Below are 7,088 nucleotides of genomic sequence, written 5' to 3'. Positions count from 1 at the left end.
TATATATCATTCTCCTTAAAGTATCACATGTCCAGCAGGAGTCCCAGGGGTACTTTGGCTCCACAGAAAAGTAAAATAATAATAATAATTAATAAGTTAAAATCAAATTTCACAGTTTATTTTATTTTATGACAGCCAAAGAGTTATGTTTGTCTTCAGGCTTATACATCTAACAGCACTATAATGGTGGGCAGAAAAAAAGTGTTAGGTTAACAGAAAGTAAATATTTTCCACATTTATAATATTTTATTGCATATGTATTTCATTTTTTCATTGTAAGAAATGGGTCTTTATAAATAGCTGCATTTATATTTTAAAAAAGGAGTCATATTTAAAAGGGATCATCATATTTATTGGCCTGTAGCATCAAAACTTGGAAAACCCTGTCTTAGTTAATGTACTTTGAGGTCATCTATAAGCTATTGTGGGCCAATATGCAAATGAAATAGACTCAAGAGTGATTAGTCATATGACATCTGGTTATGACTCATGTGATAGGCTTAAAAACTGTGGTTCTCACAAGCAAAGATGACAGATTTCAAATGACATTCTTTCAGTAGGAAATACATTGATGCAAGATATACATACATATATACATACTGGTAAAAAATTTATAGCCTGAATGTACTGTAAGTCGCTTTGGATAAAAGTGTCTGCTAAATGCATACATTTATTTTATTTAAGATGGCAAACAAAGCACGTTCAGCAATTTCATGGGGTCTGTAACACCCGACGTATCACTCAATATGTTTTTCTTTACATCTGCAACATTCTTTAATTCACTTTTGTGCCCAATTGCATTCCCCTGTGTTTCACAAGTCAAAATCCACAGATTTCAATTTCAGCTTAAGAGAGTGTGCGTATAGTTACACTCCATTTTCTTATTCTCATCACACTCTTCTCACAGTGAGACACCAGGCTCGTAAATTAAATCAACTCTGAGAGGGCCGATGCTATTTTTACCACTATCATGAGACCGCCAGTCAATCTAGAGGATGAGGATGCTTCTAAATGAGATATAGGCACCCCATATTGTAGGAAAGAGAGTAGTATTGCTAATCTCTCACTCTTTCTTGTGTATGAGAGCCATTTTTCCTTCTCTCTGATTTCCATGTTGACTGTGAAAGACTTTGAGGGCTGACCGCACAGCACCGGTCACTGATAACGAGATAATCTGTCCCCCTGCACAGCGTGAGACGATGTGATGCATGAGAAAACTCAGTAGGGAGGTGGGGTACTATCATCAGATTCATACTGACTTTTACACTCGTCCAGACCTTCTCTGGCATTTACTGAGAGAGGGTTGCTGGCAGAGGTCAGATCTGTGCCTATAGTGGTAATGGTCAAAGTTAGCTGACAGCAGGCATTTTTATTCCAAGCATGTTAAACTTAACAGTGTGGTGGTCATGGACAGTGTGAACAAATGTATTCTTCAGCAGTGTTCTTACATATCACAAGAGGGGCCTCCTGGTGCTGCATATGCTTTAAAATAGTCATTTTAATTTAAAAGAATACACTGTAAAAAAAATTCAGATGTAAATAAAACTAAGAATACTGGAGTATGTTTTACAAGAAAATACTATTTCGAGATTTCATGTTTAATGTGTTACTTGTAATTGTAGTTTTGTCTGCTCATTGGTTCTTGTGGGACACCTAACCAATCACGTTGCAGTAAGAATATGCACATATTACATTTGCACAAATTATATTTGAGAACAGATAGGAAGGTTTTCACATAACATTTACATAGTTAATTGTGAACTGTAAAATAGATAAACGAATATAAAAAAATATATCTCTTAATTGAACATAAAATCTTAGCAATGCAGCAGTTTTCACAAATAACTAAACAGCAGGTCACTCACTTATATATATTTCATTTATATTGCCGATATGACAGCGCTTTGTTCCATGCCACACACATCTCACGTGCAGCCCTTTCCCTCAAAACACTGCAAAATAACAGCTTGCTGTTTGAGCAGAGAAAATGAACCCTTCTGCCCGCCATTCTCTGATAGCTTGTGTAAATATACAGAGGGACCGACGCATGAAGTGCAAAGAGGGAAATAGAAATGTCACATTACATTTGGTTAAACAGGCACATGGAGATTTGAATGACAGGAACAAGAGGTCAAATAGGAGTGTAGAGGACAATGGGTTAATTGCATGTATTTCACACAAATGGATTCCATGGGATCCAAAAGTAAAGCTCAAGTTTTCATTTAAAGGATGAAAATAGCTGGTAAATTATTTATTTCACGTTTTCTTCTTCCTATTTAATTGAATACCTTCATTCTAACACTTGTTGGAATTGTTGCAGTATCACTGCAAATTCTCTAGGTGGCACAGGATTGTCATTACAGGGACAGTTGAGGGGAAATTTCTGTTTTCAGGCTAAAACTAAGTTGCCTATTAATTCAAAAATAATCGTTTCTTCGCTCTATGAACCTTTCAACTCAGTTGGGAGCCTCTAAACAATAGCATAAAAGATTGTCACTGCTGCCCTAGTATTCACTGTGACCATAACACTCTCCCAGGAACCAATTAAAAAGACTTATCACACTTGTCTTCATACATTTTAGATTATGTCTCTGCTAATAAAGTTTCAAAAAGTCGTTCCACACATTACCAAGAGACAAAACTGAATGCCTGGAGGAGTTGCCTGCAGCTTAACTTCTACATGAGTCTTGTTCACTTCATCCTTTGCCAAGACTGGATGTCGAACTTCGTCTAAAGAGACATTGAATGGTCAACCGTGAAAATACTTGGCCGTGCCAAACTAGCAGATTTGACAGATAAATTCCATTTCCTGTGAAGACTTTTGAAGCCACTGTGTACTTCTGTTTGAATGACTTGACTGTATACATGCTTGATGGTAATTTGTAAATAGTCTAATGGAATAAAGGTAATTTAAAAGTCTAAAAGATACATCAACCATGCGTGACAAATGCTCACAGGAAAAAACAGCACCGACTCTTATTAAACAAAAGCACAAGTCTCTTATGTGCTTCCCTCAAGTGCAGTAAGTGTAACACTCACCATATGTCGGTGATAATTAATGCGTACAAAACTCAGTGTACAGCAACTTAAATTAAGCGTTACATTTTGCAAAACACAAGCTTTATATTTGCTGTAGAAAAGCTCCTGAGACCTGCATGCAGATCTCAAGCAGCTAATTCTGTGTGCACAAACCACCAAGGAAGAAATTCATCATTACTTTTCACCTTGTCCCCAAACTCCACAGACATATCTTGTATCTGTAATTTTTCAGTCAGCTGAAATCCTGACCACAGTGAGAAATTAATGATACAGTCTAGCATGACTTTGCCCATGCATTACATGCCTCGTCCCCCGGCACAAAGGCACCAGCTGAGCAGGGTCACAATAATCACGTGATTTAACACCTGTGCTGTGTGCAAACCTGATTTAAAATCCAATATAAAATGAATACAACCTCCCCATCTCATTCCACTCATGGCAGATTTAATTGTCTCTGTGTGTTCAAAACGATACAGAAATGTAGAAGTTTCTCATCTCATTTCACATTGATGTTTCTCGTTCAACAGTCTTGCAGGGTAGTGTGTGTTAGTGGGTGGGTGTGTTAACAATTAGTTCTGTATTTGCACTGCGCCTGTCTACGCAAGTGTGCCATATTATTCTGTTAAACCTGTGTTACGTGATAGCATGTGTTGTCTTCTATTGCCACAGCAGTCAGTATATGGCATAGAACTCAGAGCTGGATGAGGTGTAATCATTAAACAGACTCCAAGTCACCATAACAACACGGAAACTCCCTACTTCCATAATCAAGGTGTTAATAAAAATAACAATTGGTCCCTCGATATCTCTTTGCCACCTTGAAGTTCTCAGTTCCTTAAAGTGTATACGGGCGGGAAGCAAGAAAACACACATTCAATGTATTCTCAATACTTCAATTTATTCATTTAAATAAAGATATTATATAGGCATATGTCGAGGGGAGTTTCAACCCTTTAACCAATGAGAATATGAATGACATACATATAGGATCTTTGGCCAAGAACATGTGTTTATATAAAATGGCCACATGTACAGAAAAACATGGACATATTAGGAATAGACTTTGGCGAAGGATGCTGAACTCGCTTCATAGTTCATCACAAACTCCTTTACCTTGTAGTCCTAGCATTCATCTCCTTATTTGGGCATTTGAACCAAGAAAAGCTAATGCATACATGGGCGCATGCGTACCTCGCATATGAGTAAGAGATATTTAAAACATAATACAAGAGAGAGAGAGAAAGAGCAGATGGAGGAGGACTCAGAGAGAGTGCGCTGTATGGGGCGAGTGAGAGGGACAGGAAAAAAGGAAAGGAGGGGTGAAAACATCTAGAACCATTCTCAAGACAGAGAGTGTTTTCTAACACAAGGTAACAATGCACAACTGAGAATCAGCTTACGGGATCTTTTCAAATTTTGAATACAATCATACCAATTTCTGTAATTTTATGAAGCAGGATGGACGTTTCAGTGTGAAACAAACCATTTAATACCACAAAACATCAAAGAATTAATCAAAGCAGTGGCTAATATCTACTGTTTTTTTTTTTTAAACTAAAATGTCACTTCCTGGAGGATGATGTTATTTAGAATACAGATTTTTTTTGGTTATAAATTAGTCCACAAAATTAGAAATTACAACTCTCTTGATAGTTTTGTTTCCATGGAATTTTGAGTCAATCACCTATGCCTTATGAGCATGACTAATTACTTTACTACATTACATTAGCAGCAGGTAAATTATGTCAATGTTGCAGTTACAGTATCAACCAGCAGGGGCTACCTGGATAATGTTGGACTGGATATTACATGATTTCATGATTTTCTATACAGTATGAGGATTTAAACATTTTCTGCATAACAAAAATCACATGTTTTTTTATGCTTTTTAATGAGCTTCATACTGATTATGTTTGATAACAGCATTGTTGTTTTGGTATCAACTGGAGACTCTTTAACCTGTAGTGTTTTCTCAATTTGCGCAATTATCACTGCAAGCAAAAATAGCCACGTACCCAGTGGTTCATTGACTGCTAATACCCTAATCATCGTATGCTATTATTTTTCATTGCCTTTGGACATTTTTTTTATTACACATGAATGTGCAATAACATGACCCTTTAATTTACTGATATGTAGCTTAAAGGCTTGCTGCATTCATCAAGAACTATAAAAGAAGATTTATGCAAAGAACACTGAGAGGTTAAAAAAGCAGTTTCTTGCATGGTATGTCCGTATGCATCCATAAATCTGAGCTTTCACTGATTAAATAGCTCTCATTGAAGAGGAATGCCACAAAGTGCATGTAGCCTATATTATTTCAGCGATAATTATCACATTGATGGTGACAAATATCTTTAGAGCAATCTAAATGTCTAATTTTTAGTATATAAGGATGTAAATGTTTGTCAGGGAGTATGTGAACTGCTATAAGACCAGTCAAGAACCAGATCTCTTAACTGAGATAACCGGGTGTCCAGACATTGGAGGGAGCCTTGAGCAGAGCAGAGTTTTTCTGATTCATTATTTGCATACAATTATTGGAAGTTAGAAAGAAAAAAAAGCTCTAAACATCTATGTAAACCGTAAATGTCAGGCATAAATATCCTATAGCGTGAAAACGCTGCAGTTGTGTCCTCATTTTAAGTTTAGGTTCATGTGACTTAAATATTTTTTTATATTTCCTGCCCATTTCTCAGTGGTACATCAAAAACAAATAAATCAACGGTTGTGTTTGCAGTACAGTGACTGTTCTGTGGCATTCACTCTCACGCTCATCTCAGCTATGTGTGGATGCCTTGTTTTGGATGAAATCGGAAATATATTTTACTGCATGCGCTAAGTGGGCAGATCATAGCCGCTGCAAGCACTTCACACAAACAAATAAATCATTATGAACAATCAGTTGGTGAAGAAAACTAGTTAGCGCTGCATTTCAGTTATGCTTGGGTTTGCTTTTTTGAAGCTTCAGATGTTTTTTTGTTTTTTAAGTGGCTCAGAATATGTGAGGTGATTATATATTTTGTTATGTTGTACATAATGGTTAAAAATCTGGGATTGCAATTGAAAAACTCCAGGTTCAGGCCCTTCAGTCCATGTACTATAATCAATGTGCCCTTAAGTGAGGCACTCAACCCTATAATACATTTCAACAGTCGGATTCCGGAAGTGAAAATATGGAAATTGATTTTTAGTGATAATGTATAAGCCGTTCAAGACAGGCCAGCTCTGCGCTCTGAGGTTGTAAACCGATGGTCTCTGTAGAAGAACAAGTCAGTGTTAATTTAACTACACTACTCATAGCCCCAGAGAGAGATCCATCACTCATAGCATTGTAGATGATGTCTCAGACTAGCTCATTTTTATAGGATATTTCATACACAGTTGTAACTCACCACATTTTTTTCAGTTTGCTTTATATAAAATTATTATTTTTTTAAATAGTAATCGTAAATAGGTTCAAAGAAATACAAATATATTATATTTAATATTATAATATTCATATCTCTGAATATTTTGCAATAAACTTCAAACATATTCAGTATACAAATATATTTGAAAACATAAATCAATGACTAACTTTGGTTTCTATTGTGCAGTTCTATTGATTCTATCGATTTCTATTGTTTCATGTGATTTTGCTTTTGAAATGCTTTGTTGTTGAATCATTTTTTGATGAATAGAATGGGAACAATTGTTAGATGAGTTGTTCTTTTGAAAATAAACTGCGACAAATCTCCTACAACCTAATACATTTGTACTTCAGTTTTGATCAAAAGCATCACCTCAATGACAAATGAAAGACTGTGTATGCATGTGTATGTTTGTGTGCACAGTGAACAGGTTTAAAGATTTTGCTCTGCGTTACAGGAGATGCGTTTGTCTCATAAGCTTTAATGTGAAACCACAAATCCTGTCAGATCGTATTATTCAACTTTCCAACAGTACTACCATGATTAGATTGATTAAACTTGGCTACAGCCTTTGAAACAACAAACCATGCATTTTAATCAATACAATTATATAACTTTGGCCCAGACTCACTTTAT

At 36.0% G+C, this 7,088-nt stretch overlaps 1 long non-coding RNA gene across 1 annotated transcript in view; it reads left to right on the top strand.

The window, feature by feature from the left end:
* Positions 1-1,728, top strand: part of LOC107594910 (uncharacterized) — a 19,058-nt gene extending 17,330 nt beyond the window's left edge. Inside the window, exons 2-3 of the long non-coding RNA XR_001610212.1 lie at positions 195-201; positions 1,715-1,728. This is a non-coding gene — a long non-coding RNA (uncharacterized lncRNA). The remainder of the gene's footprint in view (positions 1-194; positions 202-1,714) is intronic.
* Positions 1,729-7,088: the final 5,360 nt, after the last annotated feature.

Source organism: Sinocyclocheilus grahami, unplaced genomic scaffold, assembly GCF_001515645.1.
Source record: "Sinocyclocheilus grahami isolate Dianchi unplaced genomic scaffold, SAMN03320097.WGS_v1.1 scaffold192.1, whole genome shotgun sequence".
Taxonomy (NCBI): Eukaryota; Metazoa; Chordata; class Actinopteri; order Cypriniformes; family Cyprinidae; genus Sinocyclocheilus; species Sinocyclocheilus grahami.
Note: the sequence above shows the minus strand (reverse complement) of the source record. Positions and strands in the feature narration are given on the sequence as shown.